The sequence below is a fragment of the Amblyraja radiata genome, chromosome 7, assembly GCF_010909765.2.
Source record: "Amblyraja radiata isolate CabotCenter1 chromosome 7, sAmbRad1.1.pri, whole genome shotgun sequence".
NCBI lineage: Eukaryota > Metazoa > Chordata > Chondrichthyes > Rajiformes > Rajidae > Amblyraja > Amblyraja radiata.
The window spans coordinates 66,998,145-67,025,801 of NC_045962.1; the positions used below are offsets into that span (position 1 = coordinate 66,998,145).

At 42.3% G+C, this 27,657-nt stretch overlaps 1 protein-coding gene across 1 annotated transcript in view; it reads left to right on the forward strand.

Annotated features, from left to right (window-relative positions):
• The first annotated feature begins 1,831 nt into the window (after positions 1–1,831).
• The window catches only part of arhgap15 (Rho GTPase activating protein 15), a 722,875-nt gene continuing 697,049 nt past the window's right edge, over positions 1,832–27,657 (forward strand). Inside the window, exon 1 of the mRNA XM_033024704.1 lies at positions 1,832–1,920. The gene's annotated coding sequence lies outside the window, so the exon portion shown is untranslated. The remainder of the gene's footprint in view (positions 1,921–27,657) is intronic.

Consider the following 27,657-nt stretch of genomic DNA (forward strand, 5'->3'; position numbering starts at 1 on the left):
TTTTTAGCTTTAATAAATCCCTTTTCCACTTGCTGTGCCCATCAGCTGCACCTGCACAGTAATACCTGCGTGTTCTACGTCACAATGGGAACCCAATGGGAAGGAATGACTGGGCCACCGGAGAGCCGCTAAGAGTGGATGGGGGGGGGGGGGGGGATGGCAAGGTGCGGAGGCGGTGGAGGGGGGGGGGAGGGGGGGTGAGGGAAGGAAGGGGGATCAGGGGCAGGGAAACAGGGGAACCCATCAGCCGTCTTTGAAAGGAATTTTTGTAAGTTTTGTAAGCATTGATCTACCACGGTCATAGAAACATAGAAACATAGAAAGTAGGTGCAGGATGAGGCCATTCGGCCCTTCGAGCCAGCACCGCCATTCATTGTGATCATGGTTAATCGTCCCCTATCAATAACCCGTGCCTGCCTTCTCCCCATATCTATCTATCTATCTATCTATCTATCTATCTATCTATCAATCTATCTATCTATCTATCTATCTATCTATCTATCTATCTATCTATCTATCTATCTATCTATCTATCTATCTATCTATCTATCTATCTATCTATCTATCTAGTTGCCGTTCGCTATCTTGGCATCCGTTGGTTCAACAACGTACCTCGGTGACTGCCAATCACCCCCCCACCCCCCGGACACTTATTATCACTTATTATTATTTATTTAAATCATTTGCTATGTCGCTCTTCCAGGGAGATGCTAAATGCATTTCGTTGTCTCTGTACTGTACACTGACAATGACAATTAAAATTGAATCTGAATCTGAATCTGAATCTGGACTTCTTGGTTTTAGCTTCTCGTCCTTCGTTGCCCCGTCCGCACACTGAGACAAATACATCATTTAAATAATCAATAATGCTGCCTTTAGCATTGGAATATATATTGCTATCAGAATTGTATGGAGCAAATGGAAAAGGGAAAATATGCACACAGGGAATCATATACTACCACTGCAAATTTCTTACATTTTACTCACTGTGTTCCTGCTGTTCGCTCCTAGTATTGTATGTTTGTATTTTTACACATATTTTCTCCCTTGAATTTATTCTGTTCTTTTTGAAATACTGTTCATTCTACATATGAATCTCGAAGTACCTTTTCTTTCGTTGGTTACTAACTAACCTTCTACATGTTTTGGATATTTTCTGACTTTGTACCAGATTGTACGATTGTTAACGGACCTGTATAAGTGAAGCGTGACTCAATGCCACGTGGTAATTTAACTCCTGGACAGCTTCTGCTAAATATTGAAATATTTATTGTGCAAATCTGTTATGTTTTGAGATGTAATGATGTGATGATGAATTGTTGATCCAATTATTTATAAATTCCATGAAATAAAATTCTAAGTAAATCTTTGAGAACAAATCATGTCAGCTGATGAAACCTATTACTGGAATAGAAAATAAAATTTGTATTTATGCAAATAGTAGAGGTTGCACTCTTAAAATGAAACAGTTTTGATTAATGGGTTGGAACTTTCTACTGCTTGCAAAATATTTGTGCCAGCAGTTGCTAAATATGACCAGAAAAAAAGGAGAAGTTGCCACAGGTGCCCGTTGTCAAATAATAAAATGCCCATTAGGGTTTAAACCCTTCTTTAATCAATGTTCCCTCAGGAAGGGTATGCATTTAAGTCCCTGAATGTGTGATGCAGTTCAAAAAATATCTAACAACGCTCTTTGTAGATATTCTATGTAAAAAAAATAGCTGAACCAACAGGATGTGGTTTAACTTTGCAGACTGTGTGTAGAATCTATAGCTGTCTTCCCCAACGTACAGCAAGATTAGCTAAGATTATTACAGTCATACATGTGACCTCTGGTGGATTCCTTCATTTGCTGAAGTGCCTACAAAACTGTTGCTGCTTAATGGCAGAGTGAGTAGACAGAAGGAAGCTGAACTTTGGGTAAGAACGCACTTGTATAATCCAACTTTGACTTACTTTAATTGATTCATTTAATTTTAATGGTGACTCTGAAAGGACTGGCTTTTACCATCATTGCAAAAACGACTTGTTTTTTGGTTTCCTGATTTGGCGGCATGTCCATTTACACAAACATTATGATGCTTGGGAGAAGAGATGAAGCATTCATAATTTAGAAAAGGTCCCTGTAAATAAATGTGCATTTGTGGGAAGGATACAAAGCATTGTTAACAATTTTTTAATGTGAATTTTCATTTCTCTTCCGTGTGCAGTTTTCCGTATGAAATTTTGCTTCAAGGAAGTGATCAATTGGGGGTGGGTCTGAGGGTAAAGTAAAGATTGAGCAGATTGTCTTTTGAATTCAAATTGAATGTTGATTTCAAGAATGAGATTGAGTTTGCACGTGGGATACAAGTGAATCAAGGTACATTCAATTTTATGCCAATTACATATATCAGTTTAGAGAACTGTAACTCAGACACTATTTTACATACTCCATGACAATGCATTGACTGTGAACAACTTCACCCCACAGCATTTCAGACCTCCATCACCATGACCCCCAACTTTGCTTTTCGGTCATGAACTAACATCCAAATAACCCATTTTAGACATGTAATTTTGTTTATGCTTCTTAAATTTCCCTCAACTGACCATTTGCATTCAAAATGAAAACTTGTTTCACCTTAACTGCGAATATAGTTCGCTTGGCGGAGTTGCTCTATAAGTAAATCTAAAGGGCCATAGGCCTGGAGGCATGTTCTAAGCTTAAAATAAAATGGCTACATCTAAGTAAAAGTTATTTTCCAATGTTCAGCTTTGAAAAGTTGGTGCTGAATTTCGATTATCAAACTGCTCAGTGGCTTTCAATTTGAATATAAAAAATGAATGTTCTTCTCCTTTGCTACTTACAGAATGTTATAATCTATTTAGCATTGGGTTATAAATAAACATATGTCTGTTAACTACTATATATTTCTACAAGCTGTGTAGATACAGTCATTTACTACATAAAATGATTCCATTGCGGGAATGTGCTAGTCAAAATGAATGTAACACAAGCCAATTTCAGTATTCTCCTACTGAAGTTCACAGAGATACTTTTGAGAAGAATACCAATCATGGTGTTGCCTATGGGCTTAACGAGTCAAATTGCATATTTGGAACAGGGTAGGAAATGTATTTATAAATGAACAGTAATGCTTCCACATACATCTAAAAACAGAGAAAAGGAGCACAGTCCATCAAGCCTCCTTCACAACTTAGACTCATGTCTGACCCTTAAGTTTAACATCTCTCTATCTGATTCCATATGCCTGAGGTATGTAGGAAAGAACTGCAGATGCTGGTTTAAATCGAAGGTAGACATAAATTCTCCAGAGATGCTGCCTGTCCCACTGAATTACTCCAGCATTTTGTGTCTACCTTCCATATGCCTGAATCCCCTAACAATCAAAGTATGTATCAACCCCAAAAATGAATGCACTAAATTTTATAAATATTTGATTAGTGTATAAATGTAAATAATTTGTTGTACATATAGCTGCTGGTGTACATATGGTGTACATATAGCTGCTAAATTTGTATAAGATAATTATAAGCAGTTGAATAAGGGGTGGGAATTAATAAGCTTTGGCTTCTTCCTGCTCCTTTTCGGACACATACGATTTCATTTATTTATAGATATTGTTTATGACACTTTATAAATATTCCTGTTTTGTTTTTTGTATGCTGTTTCACACTTGCTTTTTATTCTTTTTTTCTGTTCGAAATAAAGAATCAAATAAGTAAATAAATAAATAGATAAATAAATAAATAAATAAATAGATAAATGAGCAGTGAAAGTGTTCTGGAGTAGAAATTTCCAAGGATAAGCAAATAATTATGTAAAAAAACATCTTCTATGTTTTCAATGATATGTTATCCTGAGATCTAGATCAGTAGTCTTAGATTCTCTATTCAGGGAATCAGCATCTTACTACACACCTTATAAAGCTCTCAGAATCTTTTGTGCTTCAGTAAGTTCACCCATCTTTTATTTTTTGGAGAATGCATCATGTTATTGCACCAAGTAGCCACATTTCCTGGAGACCAATATATAGCAGACCACGAAGACAGGAATAACTTTACTTGAATGTAGGAGCCAACACTGCACATTGTAGGCCAGTTGAGGCCAGTTCATTGGCTATATTTAAGAGGGAGTTAGATGTGGCCCTTGTGGCTAAAGGGATCAGGGGGTATGGAGAGAAGGCAGGTACAGAATACTGAGTTGGATGATCAGCCACGATCATATTGAATGGCGGCGCAGGCTCGAAGGGCCGAATGGCCTACTCCTGCACCTATTTTCTATGTTTCTATAGTAATCCAGTTATTTTTCTCAACGAAGAAAGACTTGCAGCAAGACTTCCTTCCTATTGCACATTAGTCTGCTTGCAATATGCTATTCATGTTTCTATTCGTTGCAAATAATGGATATTATTTTTTTATTCAGTGTGCAAGAATATTTTAAAAATGTTGAGCTTCAATATTAATTAATTTTTCAACATTTAAGAAGCACTGTTTGTTTATTTTCCCGAATAAAGTGAATAATTGTTGTTTTTTTAACATTATCACATGATTTGGGAACAAGGATATGTAGAGATATGGATCACATCAAGCAGAGATTAGTTTGATTTGGTCTCATGGACATTGTGGGCCAAAGGGCCTGTTCCTGGACAGCCACGTTTTCATGGTTTATAATAGCTTTTGTCCACTCAAGATCTACATCCCTTTGTCTTTACTCCTCCTTTGTATAAAGTGTCATTAGCAGACTTGGAAAGATTGCATTCACGTTTTTATCCAAGTCATATATTTATAGCGCTTTCTCACGGGGCGACTTGACGCAAGAGGTAACCAGAGTTGAACATCGTGGGAACCTCGAACGATAACCGTACGGCATTCGTGAACCACCGTGGCGCTAACGGCAGGTACTCGTGTAACTTGTTGACTCGGGAGAAAATTCAAGCAAGCTTGAATTTCTCCAAGAGTGACTTGTACACTTGTGGTTGAACATTGAAACATTACATGGATGTAGTGGCCAGTGCGATATCCGTAATAACTCTTGCGTTTACCGTGGGAACTCCTGCGGACGGTGAATAACTCAGCAGTTTGATTGTCAGTGCTTGTTTACCTCATTAAATAAATATATTTTTTACTATCAGATTGATGTCTGCAATTCTTCATTAACACATCACTACAAGATGAATGTCTCTAATGTTATAATCCCTCACATGCTGAAACACAAAATAGTTGAAGGGAGGTGATATAATCACATTTTCATTCTTTTTCATTTTTAAGTGTTCAGGTACCTCACTTGCTGAGCTATTTTACTCCAGCAGTTTGTGTCTCTTTTTGTCTAAAGCAGTTTCTAAGACTGGAGGAACTCCGCGGGCCAGGCAGCATCTACGGAGGGAAATGGACAGGCAACCCTTTCTTCAGGCTGCCTTATCTCTCTCCACCCCCCTCCCCCCAAATCCCACCCACACACATCAATGCTGGAGAAACTCAGCGGGTGCAGCAGCATCTAAGGAGCGAAGGAAATAGGCAACGTTTCGGCCTGAAACGTTGCCTATTTCCTTCGCTCCATAGATGCTGCTGCACCCGCTGAGTTTCTCCAGCATTTTTGTGTACCTTCGATTTTCCAGCATCTGCAGTTCCTTCTTAAACACAAATAGAAACATAGACACATAGAAATTAGGTGCAGGAGTAGGCCATTCGGCCCTTCGAGCCTGCACCGCCATTCAATTTGATCATGGCTGATCATCCAACTCAGTATCCCGTACCTGCCTTCTCTCCATACCCTCTGATCCCCTTAGCCACAAGGGCCAAATCTAACTCCCTCTTAAATATAGCCAATGAACTGGACGCAATACTCCAGGTGTGGTCTCACCAAGACCCTGTACAACTGCAGTAGAACGTCCCTGCTCCTATACTCAAATCCTTTTGCTATGAAAGCTAACATACCATTCGCTTTCTTCACTGCCTGCTGCACCTGCATGCCTACTTTCAATGACTGGTGTACCATGACACCCAGGTCTCGCTGCATCTCCCCTTTTCGTAGTCGGCCACCATTTAGATAATAGTCTGCTTTCCTGTTTTTGCCACCAAAATGGATAACCTCACATTTATCCACATTATACTGCATCTGCCAAACATTTGCCCACTCACCCAGCCTATCCAAGTCACCTTGCAGTCTCCTAGCATCCTCCTCACAGCTAACACTGCCCCCCACCTTAGTGTCATCCGCAAACTTGGAGATATTGCCTTCAATTCCCTCATCCAGATCATTAATATATATTGTAAATAGCTGGGGTCCCAGCACTGAGCCTTGCGGTACCCCACTAGTCACTGCCTGCCATTGTGAAAAGGACCCGTTTACTCCTACTCTTTGCTTCCTGTTTGCCAGCCAGTTCTCTATCCACATCAATACTGAACCCCCAATGCCGTGTGCTTTAAGTTTGTATACTAATCTCTTATGTGGGACCTTGTCGAAAGCTTTCTGGAAGTCCAGATACACCACATCCACTGGTTCTCCCCTATCCACGCTACTAGTTACATCCTCGAAAAATTCTATAAGATTCGTCAGACATGATTTACCTTTTGTAAATCCATGCTGACTTTGTCCAATGATTTCACCACTTTCCAAATGTGCTGCTATCCCATCTTTAATAACTGACTCTAGTAGTTTCCCCACTACCGATGTTAGACTAACTGGTCTGTAATTCCCCGTTTTCTCTCTCCCGCCCTTCTTAAAAAGTGGGGTTACGTTTGCTACTCGCCAATCCTCAGGAACTACTCCAGAATCTAAAGAGATTTGAAAGATTATTACTAATGCATCCACTATTTCTGGAGCTACTTCCTTAAGTACTCTGGGATGCAGCCTATCTGGCCCTGGGGATTTATCGGCCTTTAATCCATTCAATTTACCCAACACCACTTCCCGGCTAACCTGGATTTCACTCAATTCCTCCAACTACTTTGACCCGCGGTCCCCTGCTATTTCCGGCAGATTATTTATGTCTTCCTTAGTGAAGACGGAAACAAAGTAGTTATTCAATTGGTCTGCCATATCCTTGTTCCCCATGATCAACTCACCTGTTTCTGACTGCAAGGGACCTACATTTGTTTTAACTAATCTCTTTCTTTTCACATATCTATAAAAAATTTGCAGTCAGTTTTTATGTTCCCTGCCAGTTTTCTTTCATAATCTATTTTTCCTTTCCTAATTAAGCCCTTTGTCCTCCTCTGCTGGTCTCTGAATTTCTCCCAGTCCTCCGGTATGCTGCTTTTTCTGGCTAATTTGTACGCATCATCCTTCGCTTTGATACTATCCCTGATTTCCCTTGTTATCCACGGATGTACTACCTTCCCTGATTTATTCTTTTGCCAAACTGGGATGAACAATTTTTGTAGTTCATCCATGCAGTCTTTAAATGTCTTCCATTGCATATCCACCGTCAACCCTTTTAGAATTAATTGCCAGTCAATCTTGGCCAATTCACGTCTCATACCCTCAAAGTTACCTTTCTTTAAGTTCAGAACCATTGTTTCTGAATTAGCAATGTCACTCTCCATCATAATGAAGAACTCAACCATATTATGGTCACTCTTGCCCAAGGGGGCACGTACAACAAGACTGCTAACTAACCCTTCCTCATTACTCAATACCCAGTCTAAAATAGCCTGCTCTCTCGTTGGTTCCTCTACATGTTGATTTAGATAACTATCCTGCATACATTCCAAGAAATCCTCTTCCTCAGCACCCCTGCCAATTTGATTCACCCAATCTATATGTACGTTGAAGTCACCCATTATAACGGTTTTGCCTTTGTCGCACGCATTTTTAATTTCCTGTTTGATACCATCTCCAACTTCACTACTACTGTTAGGTGGCCTGTACACAACACCCACCAGCGTTTTCTGCCCCTTAGTGTTTCGCAGCTCTACCCATACCGATTCCACATCCTCCAAACTAATGTCCTTCCTTTCCATTGCGTTAATCTCCTCTCTAATCAGCAACGCTACCCCACCTCCTTTTCCTTTCTCTCTATCCCTCCTGAATATTGAATATCCCTGGATGTTCAGCTCCCAGCCTTGGTCACCCTGGAGCCATGTCTCCGTGATCCCAACTATATCATAGTCATTAATAGCCATCTGCACATTCAACTCATCCACCTTATTACGAATGCTCCTTGCATTGAGACACAACGCCTTCAGGCTTGTTTTTACAACACTCTTACCCCTTATACAATTATGTTGAAAAGTGGCCCTTTTTGATTTATGCCCTGGTTTTGTCTGCCTGCCACTTTTACTTTTCACCTTGCTACCTATTGCTTCTACCCTCATTTTACACCCCTCTGTCTCTACGCTCACACATTTAAGAAACCCTTTCCCTTTAACTCCATCCTCCACTATCCCATTCGACACCCCACCCCCCTTATTCAGTTTAAAACCACCCGTGTAGCAGTGGCAAACCTGCCTGCCAGAATACTGGTCCCACACCTGTTAAGATGCAATCCGTCCCTTTTGTACAGTTCCCCCTTACCCCAAAACAGATCCTAGTGATCTAAGAATCTAAATCCCTGCCCCGTGCACCAGTTCCTCAGCCACACGTTCAGGTGCCGTATCTCCCTGTTCCTGCTCTCGCCAGCATGAGGAACTGGAAGCAAACCAGAGATAACAACCCTGGAGGTCCTGCTTTTCAGCATTTTTCCGAGCTCTCTAAAGTCACGCTGCAGAATATTCATCCCCTTCTTTCTGACATCGTTTGTGCCGACATGCACTACCACTTCCGGATGTTCACCTTCGCCCTTGAGGATTTTCTGCACTCTGTCCGTGACATCCTGGATCCTGGCACCGGGAAGGCAGCACACCATCCTCGCATCCCGTCTGTTGCCGCAGAAAACCCTGTCCGTACCTCTCACAATGGAGTCTCCCACTACAATGGCGTTGCCTGCCTTAGGCCTTTTTGGTTTTGGCTCAACAGCCCTATTCGCACTGAGTTCCTCCAGCACTTCGTGTTTTGCTCTGTATTCCAGCATCCGCTGTCTCCCGCGTCTCCAATAAAACAAAACTACTGTCAAAAGGGTGAAGAATAGGGGCAGAGATAGATACATTCCTGATTAGTGCGGGTGTCAGGAGGTTATGGGGAGAAGGCAAGAGAATGTGGTTGAGAGGGAGAGATAGATCAGTCGCGATTGAATGGCGGAGTGGACTTGATGGACCGAATGGCCTAATTTTGCTCCTATAACTAACAAAGATAGTAATTGTTAGGGAAATGTAGTTATTAAAGACGAGAGGGAGCAGAAATGGGCAGTCTGGGATGGCTCGCGAGATACTTGCATAGAGGCACAAAGGTTAAAGAAAGGGCAGATAAACAGAGAGGGGGGGGGACTTCCCTAATTGTGCCCATCTGTTACCATTAATTGGACAGTTCGGTCTGTGAAACGCAACACGCCAGCCGCGACATCCAGCCCGGTGGTTAGTCCTTTGAAGATAGACACCAGTTGCTTGGAGCAACTCAGCGGGACAGGCAGCATCTCTGGAGAGAAGGAACGGGTGGCGTTTCGGGTCGAGAGCCTTCTTCAGACTGAGGTCAATCCCCTGCATGGAGAACAGGAGAATACTGCCCGGGTCCCAGCCAACACGACAATCGCCCGCTGCAGTCTGGGAGCTTCCACTGCGAAAACGGTGCCTACATTTGAACACTCACGTAACTGAACCATCCTAACACCAACCACAGAGCATTCCTGAACTACTACCTAACTCATTGGAGACCCTCGGACTATCTTAGATCATATACTCACTGGCTTTATCGAGTTACAGTGTGGAAACCGGCCCTTCGGCTCAACTTGCCCATACCGGCCAAAATGTCCCATCGAAACTAGTCCCATCTGCCTGTGTCTAGTCCATATCCCTCCAAACCTGTCCTATCCATGTACCTGTCTAAATGTTTATTAAATGTAGGGATGGTCCCAGCCTCAACTACCTCCTCTGGCAGCTTGTTCCATACACCCACCACCCTTTGTGCGAAAATGTTACCCCTCACTCAGATTCCTATTAGATCTTCCCCCCTCACCTTGAACCTATGCCCTCTGGTCCTCCAATCCCCTCTGTGGGCAAAGGACATATATTACCCTGGACTCTGTCTATTTCCCTGCCTGTTCGTCTCATGGTTTTGTACACCTCTCAGCCTCTGTCCCCAGTGTGGAGTTAAGGGCTTGTTTACGGGCGCCCTGGGCTGAGAACTCTGGAGGATGGGTTTTAGACTTTATCGGGAATCGAGATAGACCCCGTAATGCAGGAGCAAAGAATCGCAGATGCTAATCTGCATTGGAAAGACACAATATGCGGGAGTAACTCAGCGCTGAAGAAGAGTCCCGACCCGAAACATCATCTGTCCATGTTGTCCAGCGATGCTGCCTGACCCGCTGAGTTGCTCCAGCGCTTTGTGTCTTTCCACTAGACCTGTAATAAGTCTTGGCTGGGTGTTTACTGGGATCTCTGGTGTTTAATAGACGTCCTGATGATGTTTTTGATCGGGTTTACGACTGACAGTATTTAATCAGATCCATATTAAATCTTTTCCCCTTCACCTTAAACCTATGTAATCTGGTCGTCGATTCGCCTACTCTGGGCAAGAGACTGTGCATCTACCCGATCGATTCCTCTCATGATTTTAAACATTATCTTGCACACAGCGTTGTTCCCTTCACCATGTATACACCATTTATGGTTCGATTGTTACCATGTATTGTCTGTCTACTGACTGGTTAAACGTTTGAAAGTTTCACCTCTCAGTAGATAATAAAATAAGACAATCATCACGGTCAATGTGAGACAAAGTCTTTATTCCTATTTGACAATATAAAAAGACGACTTCTTGCACATATTGAGAGAAGGTGCATCACACCAAACAACATTTGTCTAAAAAAAATCCAAATTATTCTTCAGCTCATTAAAGAGCTCGGGTGAAATTCTGACAAAGTTTGTGAATGCACTTTTATCCTCTTCGCACAGCACATTAAGCAGTTTATCATATTGTCCAAATAGAGGTCTCCGTTGAAAGATGGGCTTCACCCAGTGAGACTTCCTCTTAATTCTCTTTTTAATTAATCTCACCCTTCTGCCTTCACGCAAGCGTCCTTGATTCACATAGAGGGCTGCTGCATACAGCGCATCAATGAATAACACCACCATCCTGTACTCGAAACTACTTAGTACAGGCATGTCTCCAAATGAGCCAATTCAACCAAGGGAGGATATTTATAGTGTGTGAAAAAAAAAGTGACATAATTTGTGCCACGTGATGATTTAACAACACTTCACAGTTCACAATGTTCATTCAAGATTTAACGGGAAAGCTCGGGAGACGGACAAGTCACTCGCACAAATAACAGAAATGCCGAGTACCCGTGGGAACTCTTTATCTACCCCCCGTTATATCGTGTGATATCGTGCTAGACCACGACCACTTCACTCTGGTTACATCTTGCGTCAAGTCGCCACGTGAGAAAGCGCTATCCGATTGTAATTGAATCTGGCTCAGCATTGATTCTTTTGTACTCATGAGTAACAGCTTGGCAGTCTTCAAATTTCCTGTTTATGTCTATTTTTTTTCAATTTCTGTCTTTCACCGAATTCTCAACCCATTTTACCCTAAATCCATGAACCCTGAATTTCTGCAACAACCTACCATTGGGCATTTTTGCAAATACCTTTAACTGTCTACTAATACTATATCAGCTAACATTCTTTTAAATGCCTCACTAGATATATCCTCTATTATATATGTGGTCTTTCCCATTCATGCAACAAGATTAACTCTGTTTATCACATAAGGGTCTGGATTGTGCCCACTGAGACAGAAGGTTCCTTAAGGAACAATTGGTTGTGTCATCTCACAGGGCAGCAGGTCTGCTGAGTTAAGAGTTGGATGTATTTAGTATCGAACCCCTGAGTTTTATGACAGTGGCTGATGTCATCAGCTCGGTCTCATTCATTTGCATGAGTTTACTGAACTTCACTTCACAAACTATAAACTTCTGAATTTTTTTTAATGGTATTTCTAATTCATTATTTTTAATAACTTTTAAACTATTTTGAATGTGTTCTGAGAGCAAGACCCATGAAACTGCTGCCCGAGGCCTAGTGTTTACTTGCATTCTGCTCTTCACTGCAGAATGATTCTGATAAAGAGAATTGATATGGCTGATCCTCCTGACAATGGAATTAGTGTAGATAGCCATCACTATGGGTAGAGAGTTCAGGAAGTGGGTTGGATCCTGTGCCATATAGACCAGAAATTGTGAATTGCCCTATTGCTGTGGTATACTTCTGTAGTAAGACTGAACGGTGGCTAATGTTGTACAGTTATTTAAGAGATGCAAGGACAAGCCAGCAAAGTACAGATTGGTGGGTCTACATCAGTGGTGGGAAAGCCAAAGGGACTGTTTCCATGCTGTGTAGCTCTATGTCATTATGTCTCTGTGAAATGATATTGGTCGGGGAAGATGTGCAAGGCAATCCAGATTATTAATACTGATAAGTGTGAGGTTATGCACATTAAGAGGACACATAAGGATAGGAATATACAATGAATGGTATGATCAATGGAGTATTGCCAAAAAGGGCTTTGATGTACAAATCCATGGAACCTCAAAGGTGACAGCACAAGTAGGTAAGGTGATGAAGAAGGCATATCGAAATGTTCTTTTATAACCAGGGCATAGTTGAAGGGAACATGAATTATCTTTATAAAGCATGTTTGGGCCATAGCTGGAGTATAATGTACAGTTCCATCGCCACACTGTAGGAAGGTTATAATTGAATTGGAGAGAGTACAGAGAAGATTCACCAGGACGTTCCCTGGAATGGCATGCTTTAGTTACATGGAGAGAACAAATAGGTTGCATTTGATTTCCTTTGAATGGAGAAGGCTGAGGGGGGAATTGATTAGTTATCCAAAGTTAAGTGAGAGACTTTTCTCCTCAGCAAAGTTTCTTTAATACTTTGAAAATATTCACATCTCAATAGTCCTCACGGAATAAATTTACATATAATTTTCAGAAATAAATTCTATCTGCTATTGCGTTGCCCACTATATCAACTCATCATGTAAAAAAAAAGGATAGATCAGTTTAATTTTCTGTTTAGAAAGACAGCGTGGAAACAGGTCCTTCAGCCCACCGAATCCACGCCGACCAGCAATCACACACACACTAGTTCTATACTACACACTCAGGACATTTTTCAGAAGCCAAATAACCTAAAAACCTGCATTTTGGAATGTGGGAGGAAACCAGAGTACCTAGAGAAAACCCACGTCATCACCGGGAAAATGTACCAACTCTACAGACAGCGCCCGTAGTCAGGAACAAACCTGGGTGCCTGGCGCTGTGAGGCAGCCACTCTACTGCTGTGCTACCCTTATGCATCAATAGCTTGTAAAACAAAATACAAAAGTGTAGGGATATGGGGAGAAGGCAGGCATGGGTTATTATGGGGGACGATCAGCCATGATCACAATGAATGGCGGTGCTGGCTCAAAGGGCCGAATGGCCTCCTCCTGCACCTATTTTCTATGTTTCTTTGTAGTCTTGAATGCACAGTATGAACATATTTCCCATTGCTCACACACTGAATCTGCATGATATTTCACCTCTTGAAGGGACATAGACCTTATTTTTTACGGCAATTATGTCACAAATAATTGTATTGTGAGTCAACGGAGGAAATTCCTGTAAGGGTTAAATTAGTGGATCAACACCCTCATTGCTGGACCATTGATCCAGGGCACAAGTTTGAATCCCTCTAAATGGAGAACTTAAATTCAAGAATTAAATAAATCTGGAGTTCTTCAAAATAAGCTGGTCACTCATTTTCCTCAGTGGAGGAAATCTGCCATTCTTGCCATATGACTAAAACTGGTCTCAATTCCAGGACATTTTCTGATTGATAATAAATTCTGGCATTTTCAGCACTTTAAAGACATCATGTTCAAATAAAAATGTTATAAGGGTTTTGAAGGTTACCATCCTAATTGTCATCAAGTTATTAGCATTGCAGAGTGACATGGTTTCAGATGGTTCCATTGTGAAGAAGGACATATGGCTAATAACCCATTCTTTGTTGTTAACGGGCAGTCCCAAGGCTTACTCAGGCCAAGTTCTGTAATGACTGTTTATAAGTATGTATAAAGTTTTCTTCAAAGGGAGAAAACCATGTGGTTTATTACTATGTAATTACGCAAGTCCAATTTGTCAGAAGATGCAGCAATATTATCACGTGAATATTTGTAATGAGGTCCTTGTTGTTAGAGATTAAGAAAAAAAGTGTTCAATGCTCTTTTTTGTCATGTTTGTTGGAATGAATAGCTGCCAGCAGTATCAAAGCTCTCTCTTTCTCAGATATAAAATGTCATTATTTCTAAATAATGGAATCCAGCTATTTATGATGACTGATAGTCATAGAGCATGGAAATAGGCCTTTGGCCCTACTTGCTCATGCCGATCAAGATGCCCCATCTAAACTAGTTCCACCTGCTCATGTTTGGCCCATCTCTATCCAAACTTTTCCTATCAAAGTATCTGTCCAAGTGTCTTTTAAATGTCTTTCTTCTCCCTGAAGAAGGGTTTTGGCCCGAAAACTTGCCTATTTCCTTCGCACCACAGATGCTGCTGCACCCGCTGGGTTTCTCCAGCACTTTTGTCTACCTTGTCTTTTAAATGTTGTTATAGTTTCTGCCCCAAATCTAATTATGTTTTTTTTCTTGCTTGTTAAATGCTTACAGAAGTTCAAAAAACATATTTTTAAATTTCTTGCTGATGTACTCTTTTTATATTTTCTTATTTTTTTATTGATTTCATTATTTCTAGGAACATGGAACATTGAACAGTACAGCAATGTAACAAGCCATTCAGCCCACAATATGTGTGCTGAACATAATGCCAAGACCAACCCTTAACTGCATGCACATAATCCATATCACTCAATTTCTTGCAAATCCATGTGCTTATCCAAAAGTTTTAAATGTTACTATCATATCCACATCTAGTACCAGCCCCAGCGGCAAGTTCCTTGTGCTCACCATACCCTGTAAATCAAATCCCCCCACCCCCCTCCCATATCCCCTTTAAACTGTGCCCCTTTCACCTTAAAGCTATGCCTTCTAGTATTAGGCATTTCCATCGAGGGAAATAGGCTCTGACTGCCTACCCTATCTATGCTCCCATAATTTTACATACTTCTATGAAGTCTGCTTATAACCTTCAACATTCCAGAGAAAACAAACCACGTGCTTAACCTCGCCCTGTAGCTGATATCCTCTAATCCAGTTTTTAAAGCTCGCTCTATCCTCTGTGTGGGATCTATAGTATTAACGTTTGATGTGTAAATTTAGATGTAAAGCTTCCACCCTTGCTAAGTACAGTCAGGAGATTGATTTGTCCCTGGCTTGTCACAATTGTCTTTTGAGACTTGCAAACCCAGTTTAGAAAGGCCAATGGAACAAGTAATCATGCAGAGTAGTTATGCTTCCTCATTGACTATGGTACACAATGATCTTAGGCACTCAATAATTAGCTCCTTCATCTTATGGAGGCTATTATTTGGGCAACACTTGACCTGATGTTCTATCTCCCTTTTGTTGGCAAACCTGACAATGTCCTACATAGCAGATTAGTGGGCAAAATTAGAGCACATGGTAATGGGGATAGGGTGCTGACATGGATCGAAAATTGGTTGACAGACAGGAAACAAAGAGTAGGGATTAACGGGTTCCTTTCAGAATGGCAGGCAGTGACTAGTGGGGTACCGCAAGGCTCCATGCTGGGACCGCTGCTATTTACAAAATACATCAATGATTTAGATGAAGGGATTCAAAGTAACATTAGCAAATTTGCAGATGACACAAAGCTGGGTGACAATGTGAATTGTGAGGAGGATGCTATGAGGATGCAGGGTGGCTTGGACAGGTTGGGTGAGTGGGCAGATGCAGTTTAATGTGGATTAATGTGACGTTATCCACTTTGGTGGCAAAAACAGGAAGGCAGGTTATTATCTAAATGGTGTCAAGTTGGGAAAAGGGGAAGTGCAACGAGATCTGGGGGCCCTTGTTCATCAGTCACTGAAAGTAAGCATGCAGGTACAGCAGGCAGTGAAGAAAGCGAATGGCATGTTGGCCTTTAAAAGAGGTGCTGAGTATAGGAGCAAAGAGGTCCTTCTGCTGTTGTACAGGGCCCTAGTGAGACCACACCTGGCATATTGTGTGCAGTTTTGGTCTCCAAATTTGCGGAAGGACATTCTTGCTATTGAGGGAGTGCAGCGTAGGTTCACAAGGTTAATTCCCGGGATGGCGGGACTGTCATATGTTGATAGAATGGAGCGGCTGGGCTTGTACACTCTGGAATTTAGGATGAGAGGGAATCTTATTGAAACATATAAGATTATTAAGGGATTGGACACGCTAGGGGAAGGAAACATGTTCCCGAAGTTGGGGGAGTCCTGGACCAGGGGCCACAGTTTAAGAATAAGGGGTAAGCCATTTAGAATGCAGATGAGGAAATACTTTTTCACAGAGAGTTGTGAGTCTATGGAATTCTCTGTCTCAGAGGAGATTGGAGGACAGTTCTCTGGATGCTTTCGAGAGAGAGTTAGATATAGCTCTTAAAGATAGCGGAGTCAAGGGATATGGGTAGAAGGCAGGATCAGGGTACTGATTGTGGATGATCAGTCATGATCACATTGAATAGCGGTGCCTGTTCAAAGGGCCGAATGGCCTACTCCTGCACCTATTGTCTATTGTTATTGTCGAACTCATCATCACCACCAGTGATTTGTCCAACACAGTGGTGTCATTGGCAAAACGATAGATGAAATTTGAGATGTGCTTAGCTACACAGTCATGTGTATAAAGAGAGTAGACCAGGAGGCTAAGCATGCAGCATTTGCTTTTACAGAATTAAAATTAGTTAAAATTAATATTAATTAAAACTAAAATGAGGTAAAGTTAGAATTAATTAATGTTGGGGCAAATTATTTTGAAGTCATTCTTTTTTCTTCTTACTTTTGAGGGAAGTTTAACATTGTTCTTCAAGTTGGAATTACCTATTTTTTGATCTTACAAGTAGCTGGGCAACAACTGGTGGAGCATAAATGGTACTAACTTCACGTGCTTCTGTATTTTATGTTTCACACTGATCCTTTTCATATAGATCTGAGTTCATGCATACAGGCGTAGTTTTACATCCCATGGATGAGACAAAACTTGGAAATTCAGGCAATGGTTGAAGCTGAATAAAGGAGGCCATAGACAGCCTGATTGAATTGACAGACCTGACAGATCATATCTAATGTAAAGAATAGTGAATTGATTCATGTTTGAGAAGAAGAATGAAAGAGCATAATATAAATAAAAATGGTACAATCTTCAAAAGATATGCAGAAATACAAGGATCTATTGGTTTACATGGACACACTTTAAAATAATGTGTTGATGAAGCTGATTAAAAACAAAACAAAAATATTGGAATAGTCAGCTTTATAAATAATAAACGAACTTGGAGTTAAATGTTTATAAATCACTGGAAATCGTGTAGAGTTCTGTACACTGCATTTTTAAAATAATTCAAAGCTTTGAAAGGTGTGCAGGATGATATAATTATGCCGAGAGGCTATGGAAGTTGGCACTGGTTCATCTGCAGCAGAAGAAATTAGTTGAAGGTTTATTAGATTTACATTTAAGATTTTGATCAAATGCAGAGGGAGAAACCTTTTCCATCACGAAAGATAGTTGCCCCCAGCTCAAAATTAAAATAAAGAAAAGGATAATAACTAGAAGAGAGATTAAATTTAATTTCTTCTCATAAATTGTTAAGATCTGCAAAGCTATGATTTTTTTAAAGAGTGGTGCTAACAAAATCAATGATAACTTAGGGATGATGAAAAAAACCCGAATGAAGGTTCAACAAGGAATAATTACTGCGAGAAAAGACCAGATGATTGCGACTAATTGGATAAAACTGCCACTAATTGGATCACATTGGAATGCTCCTTCAAAGAGATGGCACAGGGATGATGAATTGAATGAAATAGCTCAATATGTTATGTGTGTATGTGTGTTTTTTTTCTTATTTCAAGATATATTCAATATTTTAACATCACGGCTAAGGAAGGCGCTTGAGAGAGCAGAAGATGGTCAAGATTGATTTTTGGAGAAAGTATTAACATTGGATTAGGTGAAACATCACCAATGTGTGCAACAGACTTTGAAGAAAAAATATGTCCTAAAACTTACATGCTGCCTGCTCTTAAGATTAACATGGCCATTGAGTTATCATTTATTTTTAATGGATCTCCCAGCAGCAACTTCCTTGCTGGCTCTTTCCTCAGCAGTGACGCCTTGTGCCATCTCAAACCCTTCCAGATGTGCTTCCAAACTCTGACCACAAACAAATTTAAATACTCGATTGCCAACTGAGCTGTAGCTTTTCTGATCAGCTTTTACAAGTGTGGCAGATGGATGGTAGCCTTGCTTTTAAGGTCTGGCATTTGGAGTAACCTTTCCATGGATAAGGATGTTCAGTAAGTGTATCGTAGCTCTGTATGGGTTGCATAAGTGAAATATATAATGAATTGTGTGCATGTAGTATTCAAGGCTGTTTTCAATTACACAGGGGTGTTCAGCTATATTACTAAAAGTCTATTCTTGACCGGTTTTGGCCATCTGTGCTGCGATTTCCGAGAGAACGCCGCCACCTATGACCGTCATTTTTGGCCACCTCACTCAGAGCCCCCCTCCGCCATATGTGTGCCGAGGATTTTTCCCGTCGATGAAAAATGACAGAGATATTAATGATTTTACAAAATTCCCCATTCTCTCTGCTGCCCCTGCTGGCGGCAGGGGGGAGAGACTATAAAACCAGGAAATGGTGTGCCTCAATCAGTGTCTGCAAGCTGGAGGACGGCAGAGGGTCACGTTTCTCTGAGCTATGAATAACACTGAACACATGTCTACTCAAATGTAAGTGTCCTTAGTGGTTCTAAAAAGCTTGCAGAATGTGTCTATTGGTTCTAAAATGTTTGCAAAAAATGTCTCTTTTGGTTCTACAATGCTTGCAGAATGTGTCTTTTTTGGTTCTAAAATGTTTTTTAGGTTATCCCCCCTTTCCTCTCCCCCCCCCCCTTTCCTCCCCCCCCCCTCTCCTCTTCCCCCCCGCTCCTCCCCCCCCCCCGCTCCTCCCCCCCCTCTCCCCCCCCCCCTCTCCCCCCCCCCCTCTCCCCCCCCCCTCTCCCCCCCCTCCTCTCCCCCTCCTCTCCCCCCCCTCCTCTCCCCCCTCCTCTCCCCCTCTCCTCTCATCCCCCTCCTCTCCCCCCCGCTCCTCTCCCCCCCTCTCCTCCCCCCCTCTCCCCCCCTCTCCCCCCTCTCCTCTCCCCTCCTCTCCTCTCCTCTCCCCCCCTCACCCCCCTCCTCCCCCCCTCTCCTCCCCCCCCTCTCCTCCCCCCTCTCCTCCCCCCCCTCTCCTCCCCCCTCTCCTCCCCCCTCTCCTCCCCCCTCTCCTCCCCCCTCTCCTCCCCCCCTCTCCTCCCCCCCTCTCCTCCCCCCTCTCCTCCCCCCTCTCCTCCCCCCTCTCCTCCCCCCCCCTCTCCTCCCCCCCCTCTCCTCAATCCCCTCCCCCACCATTCCTCCCCTAAACCCTCTCCCCTCCACACACCCCTACCCCCTTCCCTCCACCCTCCCTCCCCCTCCCTGCTCCGCACCTCTCCCCCTCCCCTCTCAGCACACCCTCTCTCTCCCCCTCTTTCCCCTCTTTCTCCTCTCTCCCCCCTTCTCTCCCCCCTTCTCTCCCCCCTTCTCCCCCCCCTTCTCTCCCCCCTTCTCTCCTCCCCCCCTCCATCCCCTCCCCTAAAACCCCTCCCCTCCACACCCCCTACCCTCTTCCCTCCACCCTCCCTGCTCCCCACCTCACCCCCCCCTCAGCACCCCCTCTCTCTCCCCCTCACTCTCACCCTTTCTCTCTCCTCCCCTCCTCCCCCACCTTTCCCCCCCTCACCCACACTCCCTCTTATCCTCCTCTCCACCCCCCTATCCCTCTTGCCCCTCTCTCTGTGTCTCTGTCTCTCTCTCTGTCTGCCCCTTCTCTCTCTGCCCTCACTCTCTACCCCCGCCCACCGCCCGCCCCTCTCTAGATATGACTGCAAGTTGGGGGCTATGCGTCAGTAGATAGGGTGGTTATTGGGTAAAAGGAGCAAATTAATAATATTAATATAATATCAAGGGGGTAATTAGCATGAGTGCGGAGGGGGGGGGAGATAGCCTCCCCCCCCCACAACCGCACGTTGGGGGAACAGACCCAACAGGTCTGCACTTGGTCTAGTTTATCATAAAGATTTCTACTTCATTTAGTGTTCTTTATCCATAGGAAGATTGTTATGCAGATGTGCATGTGACACATTCACCCTGCAGTACTCCACTCTGCTTTATCTATTCACACCATGTGAGAATAGAGTGAGGAAATATGACTTCAGCAGTCAGGTGCCCATGCTTGTTTTAGACTTCAAAAGTTTGTTTGAACTTGAATTGTCCAGCTCCTCCAGCAGGAATCCAAGGAGGAGTTAACTCCATCCTTCGCAATGAGGACCTAACTATACAAGGATGTTGGCTTGTGCAATGGGAATGTGGCAAATGCATCAACCACAAAACAGATGTAGGAGGATTTGACAGTCAGTTAAATCAATGTTCCTAGGTTTAATTGGTTCTCAAATAGAATCTGCATTTACCAATTTCACTGTATAAACTCCATAATTGATCACTAACTTAAAACATCTGGTGATACCAATGAGAAATCCAAAGGTGCAGATTAACCATTGCCACTTAACTAAAAGATATATCATTGAGCAATTAATGGGAAATTTGAAAATGAGCTTTGCGTACTTTATATTTTCTTTTTGACATAAGAGACCAATAGGTCCATTAAAATATGCTGATTGTCAGAGTGATCACATCAGACCCATTCTCTTACTTCTTTTCCTGCATTCCTATCTACTTCCTTGACTCTTTACAATCCACTGGGGATAATTTACAGTGGCCAATTAACCGACTGACTACCGCATATTTGGTATTCAAACTGTTCCGAGTGGGAAATGAAAGGTGATGTGAGGAATAACTTTATTTTTGTGTGGTATCAATCTGTAATGAGAATAATAGAAGTGACGAATTAAGTACATTCAAAAAGAAAGTGGCGAGGCAGTTAAGTTTAGGTTTGTGGATACAAGGAACTGCAGATGCTGGTTTACAAAACAGTACACCAAGTGCTGGAGTAACTCAGCAGATCAGGCAACATCTCTGGAGAACATTGATAGTGATATTTTGGGTCCCGATCCAAAACCTCTTCTATCCATGTTCCAGCCACAGAGGCTGTCTGTCCCGTTGAGTTAAACCAGCACATTTTGTCGTGTTCGGTTTAGGTTTGGTTTAGGTTAATTAAGATTGTCACGTGTACTGATATACAATGAATTGCTTTAATGTTGCATGCTATCCAATCAAATCGGATAATGCTATACATAAATACAATCAAGCCAAACTCGAGTCTAATAGATAGATCGAAGGGAAAGATCTAGAGTATGGTTATAGGGAGAAAACAGAGAGAAAGAGAAACAGCAAGATTGACTAGATGGACCAAGTGGCCTACATTTGTACCATTATGATACAAAAACTCCATGTCTTTGAACATCGCCATTTGGTGGAGTAAATTAATATGGTCAAAAGTGTATGATATTTTCTTAAATATTCAAATTTTGGAGGCAGAGTGTGACAAGCAAATGTGTATGAGATCAGTGCTATTGAATTGCTGGACAATTATATTGAAATTCGTGAAATTTTTGAACATCAAGCAATATGTTGTTCATTATAACATTTTAATATATTTTTGGTAAGTGATTAAATCTGAAATTAACTTCTGCTCTGAACAAAATGAACTTTAACAGGAACATAACTGATGTAACCTGACCTGGATAAATATCTTCTTTTGGTTGAAACATAGTTAAATGCACTACTACAGTATCACATCTAGAATCTCTGCGTGATTTGTTTGCAAAATAGGACCATTAAAAAAATAACAACATTTAAACAGTAATTGAAATATTTGAAAGCTTGGTTTCAAATTAAAGAGCTACGAAATAAAAGGTATTGTTTGCACATAGATACAATATCTTCAGAGGGACTTCATTGAATTACATCTAGAAACTGTTTTTTAAGCCTGAATAAATTTGACAACATATCTATAGAGATCTCTTTCCCCAGGTTTTTATATTTGTCAACAATAGTTTCTTAAAAATATGAATATAAATGTATTGTCGAAAACAAAAGCAATGGTTTCATATATTCACATCCCTGTGTTGTCTTTCAATTTTGTGTTCTATTGATCTTTGAATTCTATTAAAATATGATACTTTTATCTTGTTCAATTTCACTATCAACTGCTGCAGTCTTAAATAACCTTTAAATTGCTTTTTCAATGGAAACATATGACATCTATAGATAAAATGTGTCTTAAATTGTGTGAGCCTTTTTTGTTCAATAAGGAAAAGCAAAGGTACAATGAATAGAGGAATTCCATACAATGTGTTACAGGAAATGTCTTATTTCTCCCAACATGGATGGAGACCATTTGGCCCATCAAGTCAATAGCAGCTCTCCCTGTCAACCTCATTCATCCACATATCTCCATGTGGTCTATTCTCTGTAATAAGCCCATTAACACCCTCATTTTTCACTCCATCTATCTACAGAAGAGGAAATATATAGCAATCAATCAATCTATCATGTTTGGGATGTAGGAATAAACCAGAGCATGCTGTGGAATCCACATGAGCATTGGAAGAATAAGCAATCTCTAGTTACCGGAGGTCAGAATGGAACCCAGGTTACTGGTGCTGGATGGCAGAAGCAATACATACACTGAAAGAATCCACAAAGACATGACCTGAAACATTTTACTTTTTTCAAATTATAAAAAAAGGCATATATATAAAATAGAGTGTGAAGAAGGGGCCCCAAACCAAAATGTTACCTGTCCCTTCTCTTCCCGGATGCTGTTCCTTCAGCACTTTGTGTTTTGTTCAATATTGCAGCATCTGCAGTCTCTTGTGTCTATAAAATTACCCAAGCTATTTTAAAGTGTCGACCACATCCACAATTTAAACAATTATAAAGGACAAAGAAAAGTGTGTGGAAGCACATCTCCTGCAGGTTCCCCTCCAAGTTGCATATATTCATGGCTTGAAAGTGTATTATCTGGCCTTCATTGCTGCTTGGTCTAAATCCTGGAACATCCTAACCATCAACAGTACATGTTGAAGGACTTCTGAAAGACAGCTCATCACCACCTTCTAAAGGGCTGTTAGATGGTGCAATGAATGCTGGTTGAAAATGAAGAAATTAATAAAACACAATATTTAAAAATATATTATTGATCTGTTCTCTTGTGAGGAATCCTCCGACATTTCCGCCAACATCAGATAATCCTCCAACATTTTTGCCACAACAGATAATCCTCCGACATTTTCGCCACCTGCAACGGGATCCCACCACTGGCCACATCTTCCCATCTCCTCCCCTTTCGGCTTTCTGCAGAGACCACTCCCTCCGTAACTCCCTGGTCAATTTGTCCCCTCCCACCCAAACCACTCCCTCTCCTGGCACTTTCCCTTGCAACTGCAAGTATTGCTACACATGTCGCTTTACCTCCCCCCTTGACTATCCAAGGACCCAAGCAGTCTTTCCAGGTGTGGCAGAGGTTCACCTGCACCTTCTCCAACCTCATCTATTGTATCCGCTGCTCTAAGTGTCAGCTGCTCTACATCGTCGAGACCAAGCGTAGGCTTGGCGATCGCTTCGCCCAACACCTCCGCTCGGTTCGCAATAACCAACCTGATCTCCCAGTGGCTCTGCACTTCAACCTCCTCCCATTCTGAATCTGACCTTTCTGTCCTGGGCCTCCTCCATGGCCAGTGAGGCCCACCGTAAATTGGAGAAGCAGCACCTCATATTCCCCAGCGGTATGAACATTGATTTCTCAAATTTCAGGTGGTCCCTGCTTTCTCCCTCTTTCCCCTCCCCATTCCCAGCTCTCCCACAGCCCACTGTCTTCGCCTCTTCCTTTCCTCTTCCCACCACATCAATTGAAGAAGGGTCTCGACCTGAAACGTTGCCTATTTCCTTCACTCTATAGATGCTGCCTCACCCGCTGAGTTTCTCCAGCATTTTTGTCTACCTTATCACTGCAAACAGTACTTTGAATTGAAGATAGACACAAAATGCTGGAGTAAATCAGCGGGACAGGCAGCTGGATAGAAGGAATGGGTGATGTTCCAGTTCAAGACCCTTCTTCAGACTGAGTGAATGGGTGATGTTTTGGGTCGAGACTCTTTTTCAGACTGAGTTAATGGGTGACTTTTTGAGTCGAGACCCTTCTTCAGACTTTGCATTCCCCCGGAAGTGCTACTAGATTCATCCATGAAAGCCAACAGTGAAAAGCAATTGTGGCACCACTGAAGGCAAATCGTTCCCAGAGGAGGACTTGTGACATGAAACCAGAGGATAATTTTGTATGCCTTTAAAACTGATCATGTTTAAGCAGAAATAAAACTTGACTAATTTACCCTGTAATAACATTGAACATAGCTATCCAGTGCCTAAAATTAAAGTGGAATGTTGATGTTAAGTTGAAGCAATACCAAACAAAATATCTGGCAAAGTTCAAGGCTGATGAGAGATAGGATTTGCCAAAAAGTGGTTAAAAGTTAAATTGACAGGCCCTGAATTTTGCTGGTAGGTTTACTGGTCAACTGATGGATAATTATCCATAATTAGAGAGACAGAGTGGACAGCTATCGGCAGAGCCAAAAGAGATGGGGGAGATATTGAACAATTTATTTTCTTCGGTATTCACCAAGGAGAAGGATATTGAATTATGTGAGGTAAGGGAAACAAGTAGAGTAGCTATGGAAACTATGAGATTCAAAGAAAAAGAAGCACTGACACTTTTGAAAAATATAAAAGTGGATAAGTCTCCAGGTCCTGACAGGATATTCCCTAGGACATTGAGGGAAGTTAGTGTAGAAATAGCAGGGGCTATGACAGAAATATTTCAAATGTCATTAGAAACGGGAATAGTGCCGGAGGATTGGCGTACTGCGCATGTTGTTCCATTGTTTAAAAAGGGTTCTAAGAGTAAACCTAGTAATTATAGACCTGTTAGTTTGACTTCAGTGGTGGGCAAATTAATGGAAAGGATACTTAGAGATAATATATATAAGCATCTGGATAAACAGGGTCTGATTAGGAACAGTCAACATGGATTTGAGCCTGGAAGGTCATGTTTGACTAATCTTCTTGATTTTTTTGAAGAGGTTACAAGGGAAATTGATGAGGGTAAAGCAGTGGGTGTTGTCTATATGGACTTTAGTAAGGCCTTTGACAAGGTTCCTCATGGACGGTTGGTTAAGAAGGTTCAATTGTTGGGTATTAATGCAGGAGTAGCAAGATGGATTCAATGGTGGCTGAATGGGAAATGCCAGAGAGTAATGGTGGATGGCTGTTTGGCAGGTTGGAGGCCGGTGACTAGTGGGGTGCCTCAGGGATCTGTGTTGGGTCCACTGTTGTTTGTCATGTACATCAATGATCTGGATGATGGTGTGGTAAATTGGATTAGTAAGTATGCAGATGATACTAAGATAGGTGGTGTTGTGGATAATGAAGTAGATTTCCAAAGTCTGCAGAGAGATTTAGGCCATTTGGAAGAATGGGCTGAAAGATGGCAGATGGAGTTTAATGCTGATAAGTGTGAGGTGCTACATCTTGGCAGGACAAATCAAGATAGGACATACATGGTAAATGGTAGCGAATTGAGGAATGCAGTTGACCAGAGGGATCTAGGAATAACTGTGCACAGTTCCCTGAAAGTGGAATCTCATGTAGATAGGGTGGTAAAGAAAGCTTTTGGTGTGCTAGCCTTTATAAATCAGAGCATTGAGTATAGAAGTTGGGATGTAATGTTAAAATTGTACAAGGCATTGGTGAGACCAATTCTGGAGTATGGTGTACAATTTTGGTCATTCAATTATAGGAAGGATGTCAACAAAATAGAGAGAGTACAGAGGAGATTTACTAGAATGTTGCCTGGGTTTCAGCAACTAAGTTACAGAGAAAGGTTGAATAAGTTAGTTCATTATTCTTTGGAGCGCAGAAGGTTAAGGGGGGGACTTGATAGAGGTCTTTAAAATGATGAGAGGGATAGACAGAGTTGATGTGGATAAGCTTTTCCCATTGAGAGTAGGGAAGATTCAAACAAGAGGACATGACTTGAGAATTAAGGGACAGAAGTTTAGGGGTAACATGAGGGGGAACTTCTTTACTCAGAGAGTGGTAGCTGTGTGGAACGAGCTTCCAGTGGAAGTGGTGGAGGCAGGTTCGATTTTATAATTTAAAAATAAATTGGATAGGTATATGGATGGGAAAGGAATGGAGGGTTATGGTCTGACTGCAGGTAATAATAATAATAATAAATTTTATTTAATGGGCGCCTTTCAAACATCTCAAGGACACCTTACATAGTATATAGGAATAACATATAATCGGAATATAACTAGTAATAAAGACATCACAGAGACACAAATTAAAAACAGGATTCAATCCAAAAACAGAAAATCAAAAACACAGTGTGAAGAGGGAGCAGCGGCAACCAAATCGTGCCAGCGTCCACTCTCTCTTCACGGCAGCCATCTTGGACACAGACCTACAAGACTACAATTAGACAAAAAAATCATCCCCCCACAGTGGATAGCACTGTGGAGGAAGGCACAATGTCCAGTCCCCACCCCATGTTCACCCCAAAGTCAGGCCTATTGAGGCCACCGCAATTGCCTCTACGGAGGCCCGATGTTCCTGGCCGTTCTCACCGGGTGGTCTTGCCCCGGCATCGGGAGAGTCCTTTTGGCGGCTGGGCCACTTGGAACGGCCGCTTCCTGGTTGGAGCCCGCGGCTGCCGAAGCCGACAAGGCCGCGCCGGTTTGGAGCTCCCAGGCTCCCGATGACAAAATCGGCGCCGTCTCTACGCTCCGCAGACCCGCAGCCCAGAGTTGTTGCTCTCGGCGGTCCAGCTCGCCAGAGCTCCAGCGCGTCGCTCCAGCGCGGCGACCCAGGCAAGGGATCGCCCGCTCCGCTCCAGCGCTCCAATGCTGTGCCGCCGCCGAGGCCGAGGTGCTGGGCGGTTCCCGCCAGGAAACGGCGCTCCAAGCCCGCAGGTAGGCCACGAGGACGGGTCAACGGGCAGCCCGGAGAAAAGGCTGCCACACCGACCAGGTAGGGACCTAGAAATTAAGTTTACACCTACCCCCCACATTAAAAAGACCATATCTCCTACAAACAAAAAACAGGACTCACTAAAAACTATAAAAAAAACGGATTTAAAACGGACGGCTGCTGGCTAGCAGCCGTTCACCAAGATGGCTCCTCCTCCTCATGGGTAGATGGGACAAGGGGAAAATAAGTGTTCGGTACGGACTTGTACGGCCGAGATGGTCTGTTTCCGTGCTGTAATTGTTATATGGTTATATGGTTAATTATCACAGCTCCACTCCCATTATTGCTAAAATGCTGAATCTTTCATGGAGTAATGATAT